Source organism: Pelodiscus sinensis, chromosome 25 (assembly GCF_049634645.1).
Source record: "Pelodiscus sinensis isolate JC-2024 chromosome 25, ASM4963464v1, whole genome shotgun sequence".
Taxonomy (NCBI): Eukaryota; Metazoa; Chordata; order Testudines; family Trionychidae; genus Pelodiscus; species Pelodiscus sinensis.
In genome coordinates this window covers 10,165,171-10,180,218 of record NC_134735.1, presented here as the reverse complement: position 1 = coordinate 10,180,218, position 15,048 = coordinate 10,165,171, and the positions used below count along the sequence as shown (strand labels likewise).

General features: G+C 51.0%; 1 long non-coding RNA gene across 1 annotated transcript; it reads left to right on the top strand.

Moving 5' to 3' along the window:
* Positions 1 to 1,639: 1,639 nt before the first annotated feature.
* Positions 1,640 to 13,795, top strand: LOC142819953 (uncharacterized). The gene is made up of 3 exons (XR_012897642.1): positions 1,640 to 1,752; positions 12,475 to 12,962; positions 13,666 to 13,795. It is a non-coding gene; the product is annotated as an uncharacterized LOC142819953 (long non-coding RNA).
* Positions 13,796 to 15,048: the final 1,253 nt, after the last annotated feature.

Genomic DNA, 15,048 nt, shown 5'->3' with positions numbered 1-15,048 from the left:
AGTGTCTATGCTGTGAACTCGGTCCAAGCATCTGTGGCCAAGTTACTAACTTTTACAATGAAGATGCTGTAGCGCTGGGAATTTACTGCCTGCACAAGAAAGGTTCCCGGCCACTGGGACAGAGATTTATTTACAGCCCTGCCAAGGGGACTCACATTTGTTCTCCGGTCCCTGGCACGCCTGCCCAGTGATTGCAAGTGGAGGCTGTCGGGGTCTGTCTGGCTCATCCCAACCAAAGGGCAGGAACTCCCTCCATCCAGCAGCCATGAGATTGCTGGGAAGAAGTGCACCATTCAGCTCTCATCCATAGCTTTGGGCTAGCTGGCTCAGGACCGGCTCCAGCCAGTGATGTACTCCCAGGTGGCTTGCACGGCTAAATCCTGCATTCCCATTCGGGGGACAGACACCATGGCTGTGTCTAGACTGCATCCCTTTTCCATAAAAGGGATGCAAATTAGACACATCGCAATTGCAAATGAAGCGGGGATTTAAATCTCCCCCGCTTCATTTGCATAAACATGGCTGCCGCTTTTTTCCGACTCGGGGCTTTGCCAGCAAAAAGCGCCAGTCTAGATGGGGATCTTTCGGAAAATAAAGCCTTTTCTGAAAGATCCCTTATTCCTCTTAAAAAAAGCGGCAGCCATGTTTATGCAAATGAAGCGGGGGAGATTTAAATCCCCGCTTCATTTGCAATTGCGATGTGTCTAATTTGCATCCCTTTTACGGAAAAGGGATGCAGTCTAGACACAGCCCATCTCTCCTCTCACAGGAAAAGGTGTTACTGGAAGAATTGGTTTCTCTGACAAGCAACATGAAAAGAAACACAAACAGCGACTGGCTACAGCCCCATTTTGGTCTAGTCCCAGACTCCAGTGATTCTGTGGAAGCATATGGGGTGTGAAGGTGACCATTATCTGGGTCACTTGAAGTCTAGGAAGACCTCCCAAGGGGAGGCTGCCTCTCCAGTGGAGACATTAATAGCTTCTTCAGGATGGGAAGTGTCCGCGGTTTCGCGCTATAATTAATTGTACAGCAGATGACACATGCATTCAGTTTTCTAGCCAGCTGTCGGATGCAGCCCCACTGGTGTGCAGGCCTCTCTCCACGTCCAGAGAGAAATCAGATTCCTGCAAATGTCTTAGTCTAAAAATTCACACTGAAAAACGACCTCTGGGGCTCTGAATAAAGAGGAACAGATGTGCTGACATGGCCAAAATGCTGACCAGGAAAAGCTGGGGTCTCGTTAAAAAGCCATCATCGGGTACGAGAGGCAAATGTCCATCTGCGCCAGGAACGGGAAGTTTTGGGGCTGAGGAGAAGAGCTGAGGGTCGCTAGCTAGCATGGCCAACCTGTGGCACTAGTCAGCTGGCCTGTCCTCTGCCCTGTACATCTAGGAGGGGACGTGCAGCGGCTTTCACTTGCCTGGCCAAAAGGTTCTGTGTTGGCCCCTTTCTCATCTCCCGCAGGCGCTCCAGTGTAGGCTGGGCTGGCCTGGGGGAGATCTCCCTGAAGCGAGCTGGAGCCCCGTCCCCTGTTCATCGCGCTGCTGTTTGCTCCCCAGAATCCAGAAAGCTCCTTGACCTATAACCATGCTGGTGTAGGGCCAGGGTTCTACACAGCTCCAGCATCCATGTCACCATGGCAACCGGCTGGAGCACCCCACATGGAGGCTTTTTTCAGCATCACTGCCCCTGGGAGGAGCCTTCCTCCCCTTGCTGGGGGCACCAACAGCAGCTGGGAAATCTCTTCAGGTGACCTGCTGGCTTGAGGCCCACCCCCGGCCAGGCACTGTCTCCCTTCTCAGGAGTCTTCTGTGCCCATGGAGGGCCAGGGTTCAATGTGAGGGCGCCAGCCATGGTCCAGCACAGCCGTACACTGCTGAGAGCCATGCTGCGGCTGTATGTGGCTCCGCAGGGATGTCCGGGCGAGATTCAGCCCTCAACACCCATTCCCTAGGAGTGAGGGGGGTTCCCTACCATCTCTGGGAGGATGGTCGCTGGGCAGGCCTCTCACCCTTATGGCCTCTGGCAAATCAAGTAGGCCCAGTGCTTCAAGGGTATTGAAGTGCCTAAAGCCCACTGACATCCATGGGAGTTAGGAGCTGACTCTGTGGCCCTGAGATCCTATCTGTTAAACGGGCGAAACAGCTCTGTCCTGCCTGCTGTGGGGGGCTCTGATACCATGGTGTCACGTTGCTGAATTGGAGGGAAGCAGCCAGATCGCTGCTGCACCCCTAAGTGGGGGTGTTGGCCCCAGAAATTGGTATGGGGGGAGCCATGTGGGGTATTGAATGGGAGATTATTGTTTGTTGATCTTATGTACGCTATTTATGTGAGTGTATAATGTCTGTGTGTGTAGGTAGGAATCTGTAATCTGTGTGGAAGCTGAATATTTCTGTGAATGTGGTTGAGCATTGCTATGGACAGGCTGAGTAGTGAAGCCCTGTGGAACAATGGCCCTTGATGGTCCAAAGACACACCTAAAGCAGGAGGGCGGAGACCCAAGAGCTGCCAGCAGAGAGAGGCTGAGGACCAGGTGACCTGCTGCATACCAGAAGAGGCCAGGGAGGGGGTATAAAGAGGCCATGTGGTCGATGCCATTTTGTTCTCAGCTCAGCACTTCATCCCAGAGGCAGCACTGCAGGGATTGAAGAGCCCGGAAGACCTGTGAACCCATCCTGGTCGTAGGATGTGCAATAAGAACTTTTAAACCAGCAGCTGCAACATCTCTGCTAGAGCCTGCATCGAGAACTGGGAGATTCAGTGCATGTAACGTACTGTACTTTAATAACCTTACTCTCAGGCTTTTCTTTCTTGTAATAATAAACCTTTAGATATAGATTCTAAAGGATTGGCCCAGCGTGATTTGTGGGTAAGGTCCAGAGGGTAAATTGACCAGGGATCTGTGGCTGGTTTCTTGGAACCGGACAGAACTTGTTCGGGGTAGGTGGGATTGGGTGCTAGGACCCCCCACCTGTGTATAGGCCCAGGGCCATCTGGGGCATGGATGTTGCTGGGGTGTCGGAGGGGTTTTGCTCGGGAGGCTTCAGGCAGGCTGCTGAAGCGCTCTGTGAGACTGGTTTGTGGCCTGTTTGGAGAGGTCGCCAGTCAGGGGGACTGTAAGAAGCCCCGGATTTGAGCAATTCACCCTGAGCGGACGCCCTCAGCTGTGCCCAGACACGGCCCGGTCCGTCACACATGGTGAGGGGTGGCCCGATATGGAGCACGACAGAGACCATTGATCCACGCAGAGGCTGCACTGTGCCGCGTGTAGGGCTAGGCAGGCTTCCCTGCCCCCCTGGTCACTTTCTCTGTAGGGAGGGGTTCCACACAGCTCCAGCATCCCACCCTCTGTGGGCCTGAGGTGAGAGGGTGGCTGGGCATTTCCTGCCTCAGCCCGAGGCCCTGTCAGTCCAACATTTGCCATGGCCAACGCTTGGCTACATTCGTCTCTGCCGGGGCATCTCTTTCCTTTCAGCTTTGGCGCAGAATGGCCGCCAGGCCCCATCCATCACCTGATTGCTTCAGACAAAAGCACCCTGATTAAACACGGCACCTCTGCCTTTCCCTGGCCGGGCCCACCTCTGTGCGTGCCCATTTGCTGCGGAGGTAGATGTAGCTGTATCAACACATCTGTTAAACTTAGCCATACAAACAGCGGCTGAGAAAGGAGGGGAGACCCCCGGAGATGGGGGGAGGGAGTTTGTCGTTGCATCAACAGACTCCGCTAATGCTAATTGGTCCCCGCCTGGGAGCCAGCAGAGCCTGTCCTGCCGTGGGCACAGAGGTGTTTCATCTGGCACGAAGAACGGGCTGCGCAAGGGGCAAGCACAGATGGGACTAGATATGTGGCAGCCACCCTGCTGCCTATGTGCTCAGCCATGGCCGCTTTCAGGTCCCACACACCAGCTCCCCCTTCAACCCAAGGTGCGGCAGAGCCAGGAACACCCAGGACCGGCCAACTAATGACATTGTCTCCAACCGTTCTGTGGCTCTTTCAGCTCCCCACTGCTTAGGCCTTCCAGACCAGTGCTGGGGTAGGGAGTGGGGCACACCGCCAGTCCCTCTCGCCCCATGGGCTCCTGGCCAGGAATTCTATATCAAATGTTCCCATTCTCCTTTGCTTGTCCTGGTTCAGAAAAGGGCAACAAAACTGATTAGGGGTTTGGAACGGATCCCATATGAAGAGAGATTAAAAAGACTGGGATTTTTCAGCTTAGAAAAGAGGAGACTCAGGGGGGACACGATAGAGGTCTATAAAATCATGACTGGTGTGGAAAAAATGAATAAGGAAAAGTTATTTACTTATTCCCAGAATATAAGAACTAGGGGTCACCAAATGAAATTAATAGGCAGCAGGTTCAAAACAAACAAAAGGAAGTTTTTCTTCACTCAGCGCACAGTGAACCTGTGGAACTCCTTGCTAGAGGATGTGGAATTTAACAGGGTTCAAAAAGAGCTAGATAGATTCATGGAGGTTAGTTCCTTCAATGGCAATTAGCCAGGATGAGTAGGAATGGTGTCCCTAGCCTCTGTTTGTCTGTAAATGGGTGACAGGAGAGGGATCATGTGAGGATTATCTGGTGTGTTCCCTCCCTCTGGGGCATCTGGTCCTGGTCACTGTCAGTAGACAGGATACTGGGCTAGATGGACCTTTGGTCTGACCCAATATGGCAGTTCTTATGTTCTTATTGCTGGTCTAGGGAAGCCTCCACTCTGCTGAAGCCTGTCCCTGCTGGCTCAGGAAGAGGCCACCTCACTAGCTTTGAGAAGGCGGCAGGGGCCTTCCGCCCAGGGGGAGCCAATAGGAGACCAAACGAGGGAGGATTCTGAGCACGACCCATTAGCCAGGAGCCATTTCCAGTCACAGCGCAAACATCCCTTGCCTTCCATGGAGTCTGCTCTATTATCCATGGCATTGGTACCTTCTCCAGAGCAGCACGGAGGCTCCTGCAGAGCCAGGCAGGGATTGACTGTCTGCTGCCCTGTGAAATATCTTCCCAGTTCGGGACGGTCACTAAAGGGCATTATTTCTTCCCATTGGGTCTGTCTTTGCTCATTAGCCTCCCAGCTCTTCGGGCAGGGACGCTCGCTCGATATACATACGTACAGCCCCGAGCGCACTGGGGTCACGCAGCTCCCACCTCACCTGTCAATCATGTTTGCTAGCAGGTTGCATGCAGAAAGGACATCCCTGCTATCTTCTGGGCTTCTCAGCTGTGGATTGGAACGGCTGGCTTCAGCTCTGCAGGTTTGCCGGGACTTGCGGTGGGCAACACTTTACTGCAGAGGAAGCCCTTTGCTGTTATTTCATGGTCTTAGCTCCTGTCTCGGTGCCCTGACATGCAGGGGCAGAGATCAAAGTGATCGAGCGCGAGCCTGTGTTCTGAGCTTTCACTGGTCTCTGGAGCTGCAGCTTGCTGTCTGCATGCCGGCCTTCTAGGCCTGGTCACCCTCCCTACCATGCACCTAATATCTTTGGCACGTGTCGGAGGAGTTCAGGTTAGATCACCGGCCGGGTTAGAATTCAGGGCGTTTGACTCTCACTTGAGACCTCTTGAGCTGGCAGCTGTAGTAGGCTTTTATCCTCTTCTGTGAGCCAGCCACTAGATGGGGTTAGCTGGGCCAGTGTGCTGGACACAGCGACCCACGTTCCTGGGGCAGTGCCCTGACATGAATGCATTAGCCTGCCTCTCCTTTGACCTCATGCTCTCAGCAGACATGCAGAGGGTTTGAGACCCTTCCGCACTGCCCCTGAACTTCGCCGGTCAGTGCAAGTACACCCGTGGGCAGGAAGTGCGGGGCTGGCACCGGGCCTGCCTCAGGGCCATAGCCCACATAGGTTGCACAGTGTGGGACTACTGCTGTGGAGAAGGCTGCAGCTGCCCCACGCCCACTGTTATGATGGGACACCTGCCAAACTGGAGTATTCACTATGGCCTGCTGCTGAAGTCACCCTAGGTCCCAGGCTGGACCCAGCGAGGCTGGCCTGGCCTGGAGAGCGGGGTGATTCAGGGGTCTTGGCCGCACGGGGAAGGGTTTAATTGCAGCACTGAAATAAAGGAAGGGAAAAGCTGCGCAGAACAGATGGCAGGTGCCAGATGGAGAAGCTGTCTGTGGAGTGACGTGCTATTATACAGAGAGAGCCATCAGCTTCAATGAGCCCAGCTCCAAACCATCAGGAATTAACTTGGCCCTTAGCACCAAACTTTGCCTCAGAGTCGGAGTGACCAGGTGCTGGGCCAGTTCCCTCTCCACGCCGCAGACCCTCCTGCCTCCCCAGACCTGGACCCCCAAGCTGCCCTACGGTGGATTAAATAGGGACACAGATGCGGGCCCCGTTTGCAAGAGAGGGAAAACTAACCTGTGTTGGCAGCGAGCTCTAGGGAACCCTGGAGCCCCCAAGTCAGAGGTGAGACGGGGCAGCTCTAGGCTCTGAGCCGTATCAGGTAGCAGCTGTGCAGCCACTTGGTGGAGAACTGCTTTCCTGCAGGCCCTGCTCCTCCCGTCAGTCGCCCCATCCTGAATGGTGCAAAGAGCCCCATGGCTGCACTGTGGGGATGCACATGAGGCGTCTTCTCGCTGCACGCTTGGAAATGGGATCCCAGATGAGCATTGAACAGCTGCGATCACCCCCTCCCGGAATCCCTGTCGTGGCTGCTGGAGACGCATCCCGCGAGTCTCGTCTGGGCAATCAGACCTGAGCGCTCGTTTCTCCTCTGGCTGTGGTCGCTGCCAACCCCGCCCCACAATTCCCATCAGAGAGAATGCAGCCCGCTCCCTCCCCTCCTCTGCACAGCGTCCAGCAGCCTCCCCCTTGCTGCGCAGGCCCTTCTACAAATCAGCGTCAGCCCCTTGTCCTTTGAGCGCCCTCGCTCCTGCGCTAGTCACCGAGGGGCTTCCAAACGACCGCGAGAACTTGTGCGTGTGTATTGAACAGCCTGTCTTCAGCCCCTCCCAATGCCAGCTTGGGCATGATGCCGAGCTCAGCAGCTTTTCCTGTCCTGCGCCATCCTGCTCTGTTGGTGGCTCTGCTGCGAGCAGCCCTGGCCCCCTGAGACTGGGAGAGGCTCATTCTATGAAGGCGCAGTGTGATTCTGTCTTGTGAAAGGCTGCCCACCGCTGGTAAGGTGTCCACCTGGCTCCCGTGCCACTTGATGGCACTAATGCCCCTAATGGTATTGATGCTGTTCCATCCCTGGTGGAGATAATGTGTTGAAATGCATCCAGAGCCATCCCCTCCAGCAAACTAAGGCAGACCTTCCACTTTAACAAATGCTGCCAATGCCGTGTTTGGATGCTGCCTCCAAAGCCGTCATTTTCCCCTGGACACGTGCTACAGGCCAAGCTTTCTCTCTGTCGGAGACACTAACAATTGTACAAAGTCCCTCTTTAAAGTGGGCCCCATATTCATGGGGGGGGGGGGGGGGTCAGTTTCTATGAATTTGCTTAAATGCTTGTTAGGTTTTAAAGCCTAAATCTAATTAACTAGATTTGCCAGCCCTTTTTATTGAGTCCAGAACTTACGGATTTTAGAGCAGTGTTCTTTTTAGGTCAAGCTTTGACTTAACAATACTCCTCCAATCAGGACACTGGCTTACTCTTAATGAACCAACAGTTGACTAATTCACCCAGTGCCACATTAGTATGTAATCCAAAATTTGCCACTGCAGTGTAGACACAACAAATGTTCTTTGTGCACTAAACAGACAGTATAGTCTTGCAAGCACTTATCACAGACTGGATTTGACTCTCAGCAGTTATACAAAGGAACAATTCAAATTACCAAGACTTCTCATTGTATTTACTTATGAATATGATCATTGTGACGGACCCGCAGCCCCCCTCCCCCCATGATTTATGAAATAGACTTATGGACATGAATATACATAACTGAAAGGTGCTTTGAACAAATTATTTTGTGTAACCCATCAATCTTTGGGTGTGTCTAGACTACAGGGTGTTGTCAACAAAAGTGGACTTTTGTCGACAAAACTATACTTGCGTCTACACTGCTGCTGAGTTCTGTCGACATAACATCGACATAACTCAGCAGTTTTGTCAACAGCGGTAAACCTCATTCTACGAGGAATAACGCCTTTTGTCGACAGAGTTCTGTCGACAGAAGGCGTTATTGCATCTACATTGTCCTTTTCGTCTACACTCTCATGTCGACAAAGTGGCTTGCTTTGTCGACAGAACTGGCTGTAGTCTAGACGCTCTTTGTCGACAGAAGCTTTGTCAACAGTATCTGTCGACAAAACTTCTGTCGACAAAAGCCTGTAGTCTAGACATACCCTTTATGTCATGATCCGCTGACTCTGTTTATCTTACTTTGATGTATGTAGCATTGGTGTGTGTAAAATTAGACATGTGGAGTGGAAAATACTTTGTGGGCTTCAAATGTGTGAATGGGAGACATGGAGGGCGTTGCCCCCAACTTCTTGATGAGCCACTGTTAAACAATCTTTTGTCCTTATGTCTAAGCAGTGGTTGGTAGGGAGGGGCCTCAACTCCTTAACAAAAAGAATAGGCAAGGAGAGACCTGGGTCTTTTGGCTGGGCTGCACCTGAAGGAAGGAGCCAAAGACCCCAGGGTGGGGAAGAGAGCCCTGGTTTAGAGAGGCAGCTGAAAAAGAGGTTGTAGGGTGAGTTTGAACTGAGGTTTCAGTGTAGAATTAGCCAAGTGTTTTTGTTTCTTTCGATTTGTAACCTGCTTTGCTCGGCCTGTTCTCACTTATTACTACTTAAATCCTACTGCTTCCACTTAATAAAATCATTTTTACTTTCTATCAAACCCAGTGTAAATAATTATTACCTGGGAGGGCAACCGGTGCGCACACTCCCCCTTTCATTGTGAAAGGGGGCTTACCTAATTCTTTGGGGTTTGATCCCACCTGGGGAGTGCTATCTCAGGAGGCTGGGCCCTAAACTGCGCTCTCCTTAGACCTGAAGAGGTTCATTGTCTGTACTGCTTCCCGGTGGGGGCAGGGACCTCAGCTCGGGGCCTTAGCTTAGGAGAACCAGTGGAGCTGGCCCAGCAGGATCAGTCGGTGAGAAGCTCCAGAGAGCGGGAAGGCGAATGGCAGTGGCCGTGTCAGCACCCCAGGAGGCAGCCCCGAGGGGTCATCTGTGACCGCTCCCCATCACAATCATCACTTCATGTACATAAGAATGGACAGAGTGCGTCAGACCAAAGACTCATCTAGCCCAGGATACTGTCTTCCAACAGTGGCCAATACCAGGTGCCCCCAAAAGAACAGAACAGGGAATCATCAAGTGATCCCTCCCCTGTCATCCATTGCCAGCTTCTGACAAACAGAAGCTAAAGGACACCATCTCTGCCCATCCTGGCTAGTAGCCATTGATGGACCTATCCTCCATGAATGTATCTAGCTCTTTTCTGAACCCTGTTATAGTCTTGACCTTCACATCATCCTCTGGCAAGGAGTTCCACAGGTTGACTGTGCCTTATGTGAAGAAGTTCCTAAAACATTTATCACATTTCAAAGGCCGCACTTATCTTTAAAGCACTAGAGAGAGTGGTTATTACTGGTTGAATGAACTGGATTCAAACAGATATGTTTAGAATTTAAGCATGTTAAGTTTAAGCAATTTCTTAAAACTATTATTTCTTAAAACATATTATTTTATAGTCTCTCCAATTTGCTTGAATGTAAAGAAGCTGCAGAGCAGGGGGTTGCTGTCTAATTTCCAAGGCTTTTGTTATGTGTGATGTAAAGTGGAATGGGAAAGTGATCTGGAAGTCCACCATCACGAGACCCAGGCCTTCACACATTGAGACCGGGCGCTCCCCTCTCCCCACGAGACTTGTTAAAAAACTCCCCACTTTACAGCCCATCATATATGTGAGCTTCTTTTTACTTGTGTCCTGATGCCAGTGCCTTGTGGTGTCACATTCTCAGGGTTTTCTCCACAACCATGAGGACTAGAAGCCAACTTTGTATTTCAATGAAATGTGAGAGTCTCAAATGATCACATGTCTTGGGGGAGGCGGGGGGGCGTGTTAGTCTGTAACTTAAAAAAAAAAAAAAAAAAAAACCAGCAATGAGTGGTCCTGTAGCACCTGAGGGTGTGTCTAGACTACAGGGTTTTGTCGACAAAAGTGGACTTTTGTCGACAAAACTATACCTGCGCCCACACTGCCTCTGAGTTATGTCGACATAACGTCGACAAAACTCAGCAGTTTTGTCGACATATGTAAACCTCATTCTACGAGGAATAATGCCTTTTATCGACAGAGTTCTGTCGATAGAAGGCATTATTGCATCTACACTGTCCTTTGCGTCCACACTGTTCTGTCGACAAAGCGGCTTGCTTTGTTGACAGAACTGGATGTAGTCTAGACGCTCTTTGTTGACAGAAGCTTTGTCGACAGTATCTGTCGACAAAACTTCTGTCGACAAAACCCTGTAGTCTAGACATACCCTTAGAGACAAATAAGAAAATATAGAGATAGGAACATCATCTTTTGTGGGCACAGCCTACTTCCTCAGATGAAAGTGGAGAAAAGAGGGGGAACCTACCAATATAACAAAAGAAGAAGGGAGGGGAAAGAAAAAAAATCTGTCAATTGTAGTGCTGATGCTAGCTCACTCATTTAGCCTCATTAGCACTGGCACTACAATTGACAAGTATTTTTTTCTTCCGCGTCTCCTTTTTTTTTTATATTGGGAGGTTCCCCCTTTTTTCCTCCACTCATCTGAGGAAGTGGGCTGTGCCCATGAAAACTCATGATATTATCTATTTGTTTGTCTCTAAGATGCTATAGAACTACTCATTGCTTTTATAAATTATCACATTACACCAGCAGCTGGAGTTTTAAGGAAAACACCAGATACCATAAGTCTCATGGTTTAAAAAAAAAAAAAATCACAAGTGTTGGCTCCAGGAAACTACCAGCAACTTTAGCAGCCTCGCTAGCTCAGCAAAGAGCAGAGTAGCTTCAGCCACAGAAGCAGGTCTGACGTGTGCCAAACAGCGGTTCACCCACACGCAAGCTCATACATGTCAGTGTCTACACAGTCACATGGAAGCCATGTGCTGCGACTTCTACATTGGTGCCTGCTAGTCCTGGACTGTAAGGCATGCCTACACTGGGGAGTTATTTCAAAATAACTCCCCTTATTTTGAACAACAAGGCGAGTGTCCATACTACCAAACCCTGTTATTTCAAACTAACAACTCCTGCTTGTGAAGAATACACTTATTTTGCAATAGTTATTTCAGGAGTTATTCTTTCAAAATAACTTATTTTGTAATAACCTGATAGTGTAGATATAGCTTAAGAGACCAGAAAACAACAGCATAGAAAAAAGTCATTTTCTATTTAACTAATCCCAGCAGAGACGTTACTTACTAGCTAGTGCTGTGCTTGGCCTTTAATGGGCTCATAAGAGTCTGTGAAATAACCCAGGGAGAGCGTGTAAATGGGTTTTAGCCCGATCTTCCTGACAGAGATAGGATGTGGACCAGGAGCCAACAGTACAAAATGATCATTTCATCCTGCCAGCAAAAGTCTGTGTGGTGGGGATAGCCTTCCAAGGAAAGTGCAGGTGCCACGTAGGTTGGGTGCCTGAAAACAGACACTTTTCCACAACTCCCACTCAGCCTCTGGAACTCATTGCCACAAGAAATCACTGAAGACAAGATCTTGGCAAGATTTGGAAAGGGATTGGACAGCTCGGGATAAAGATGAATGCCCAGTGCTAGCTATGAGAATTTCAGAAAGGCATTAAGCCCTCCAGATTCAGGGCATAAGCCAGCCCGTAAGATAGAGGGGGTTGGGAAGAAACACGCCCCTTTTGGACAGCTGGATCCATTCGGGGCGAGAAGTGCTGCTTTTCACTGAGCTGGATGCTGTCTCCTGCAGCTGACCTGGCTGTTGTGGAGGCCGTCCTGCACGGCTGGGGCTGGGACCCATTTGTACCCGTGGGTATGTGTGTGCAATGACTCTTTGCTATAGACGGGGGGCCGGGGAGCTTCCAGTTTGATGGCAAGACACTTTACAGTTAAGATAAAGAGATTTTAAGTAGCTCTGCTCCCCTGTAGCTGCCTGTAATGCACGTGCATTGCTGCACCAGCTGCTGGGGCTGGATTTGATCCATCAATTTCCAAGAAAGGCGCAGGAGTATTGCTTTTCAGATGTGCACCTTCTCCTCAGTGGGACAAAGATGCCTCATTTCTGCAGAAGCTGGCCAACACAGACCCATCACTGAGCACCGTGACACATGACAAGTAGCTTCCTTGCTTGCGAGGCTCCTGTGGAGAGATGCATTGTCTGTGCTAAGTTATCCCCAGAAAGAGAGACTCTGAATGCAAACGTGCATGTGCATTCGCTGACTCGAAGGCCAAGCTTCCCTCCCAAACAGCCTGCTCCAGACAGAAGGCATTTTCAATTGCATTTCCCATCTGGCATTGATTACTGTCCAATTTCTTGTTCCTTCATTTGCAGTCAGTGGAAGCAGGCTGGCTGACACGGAGGAAGAGCGACTCCTCCGATCCTATCAATCAGGCGCCATCAGAATTCGGCTTCCCGGGCTCTGGGGCCACCTGGTCGCAATCAGTGGGAATGAAGCTTTCCATTTGAAGCAGAGCGGCCCACCTGCCCTATTGCTTCCCTGTGCCGGCGGTGTGTGGCAGGAGAGATTTACAGGCGAGCTGCGGGAGAAGTTCCGCACCCGGCGGTGCTGCCGCAGGGTCACAAAGCCTGTTGCTCATCCAGCTAGGAAGGAAAACGTGACACATTTCATAGACGATGTTGGAGGGTGAATTTCTGGCTCTGTGCACTTGATTGGGAGATGATATTGCTGGGAGAGCTCCAGGAGGGAGACTTGGCCTCCTGTTACACACAAAGCCGCTGCTTCTATCGCCTCGGTCTGCTCCTCCGGGTGCCCGGAGGGAGATCGGATTCTAGCGCTAGTGGAGCCTTAAGTGTCGCGGGTAAGTCCAGTTGCCGTTTTCATCCCCTTCCCAGGACTCAGAGGGGATGGGGGAAGGCTAGCAATGGGGATGTGCACCCTAGATAACACAGGTTAAGCAAGTTCTCAGACTGAAGGGAGGGGGCTTAGACCGGCCCTTTCCCTCCTTGTCACTCCACGTCTTCCACAGATTGTTCAAAAGCCACTCGCTGAAATGGGTCTCAGAGTCCAAATCTGCCCCAAATGCTGAAAACAACCACATGCAACAGGCCACATGTTAAATTAAATTAAAATTGATGGAGATTGCCTATCTCCTAGAACTGGAAGGGACCTTGAAAGATCATCGAGTCCAGTCCCCTGCCTTCACAGCAGGACCAAGTACCATCCCTGACAAATATTTGTCCCAAATGGCCTCCGCAAGGATTGAACTCACAACCCTGGGTTTAGCAGGCCAATGCTCAAACTACTGAGCTATCCCTCCCGCAACTGGAATACCCCAGCCAGGATGTACTCCATGCCCCAACCCAACCAAACCTCCCCCCCCCCACCTGCCATCACTCTATATCCTGAGGACCAATATTCCTGGGCAGGGGGGATGCTGTTTGCTCAGAGCAGAGAGGTCCCTGGCTCTCAAAGAACCTTGCCGAGTCTGAAGAGCCAGCAGTGGACAGCTCTTGAAATAGCCAGGCTGAACCAACCACTGATGTTCACTTTCTTTTTTTCAGACGAGCAAGCAGGATGGCCAATCACATGCCTCCACTTACTTTTTAAAAACAATCGTGGCGGCCCATTGGCTGTCAAGCAGAGGCAAAGGCGGGGTTAGAGAGCAGGAAGGGGGCCTTCATTAGAATTAAGCACAAAAACCTCACAGGCCACAAAATGGAAGAAAATAAACAGGCTTAAAACAGGAAAGCTCAAAGTCACTTTTTTGTGTGTGGCTACCTTGACACCTGGCACCAGGAGGGAGCTCTTACCACACACACATAGTGAGCAGGTTCCCCCAGCCCACATGGGCAGAAGGACCTCGCCCCACACCCGATAAATCAGTGGACAGGGCTGAGTGATGGTGTGTCTGATGCAAGCCCTGTGGTCTGGTTGCTCTACTGCAGCCATAACCTATCCTTACTCTGTGTCCCCATCCGTCTGTCATACCAAATAACAGATTCAAAAGTGTCTAAGTAATGGAAGAGCCCAAGTCCCTGTTGGAAAAGTCATTAAATCACTTAGGGACTATAATGGGGTGGCACTCACCTCCCGCAAGCGCCCCCATCTGGCCCAGTGCGTGTGCCTGCACTGCCTCACAGCACATATGTAAGAGGGGCCCATCTCAGCACCCTGATGGTAGTGTCCCTCTTAGTCTGTTCCTCACTCAGATAGGCTACATCTACATTGCAGGCTTCTTGTGAAAAAGGTCTTGTGCAAGAGCACGTCCACACTGCCATGTGCTTTTGCGCAAGAGTGTCCGTGGCAGGGTGGACGGACGCTCTCTTGCGCAAGAAAGCTCTGATGGCCATTTTAGCGATTGGGATTTCTTGCTCAAGAAACCCGTTGCCCGTCCATACTGCCTTCTTGCGCAAGAGGGCTTATTCCTCGTGGAGAGAGGAATAACTCTCGCACAAGAAGCCCTCTGCTCCGATGCTTTACTGTAAATTTATTTGTGCAAAAACGTGCATGCAGTGTAGACGCTCTGCAAGTTTTTGAGCAAGAATAGCCATTCTTGTACAAGAAGCCTGCAGTGTAGACATAGCCATAGAGAGTGGTACCTCCAGGGGTTCTCCTCCTGGATCCTCCCCCTTACCCTTCCCCTTCTGCATCCTCCTCCTTACCTCAGGGTGAAATCAGTCTCACCATAATCCACAGTCTCTGTCCAGCTCCCCACTCAGAGCTATCCCTGGCACTGCTGTCTCCTCAGCCAGCCACTCACCCATGGTCTTCTCTCCAGGAGCTCTATACTGCAACTGTGCTTTGCAGCTCCTTTTATAGGCCTTGTTGCCCCCTGATTGGCTGGGTCCTCCACAGCCTCTCTAGCCTCCTTGAAGGACTTCTCTATGTCCTTTTCTGGACTCAGGGCCTGGTATGCCCCATCAGGATGCAAATCCCTTTGAAAA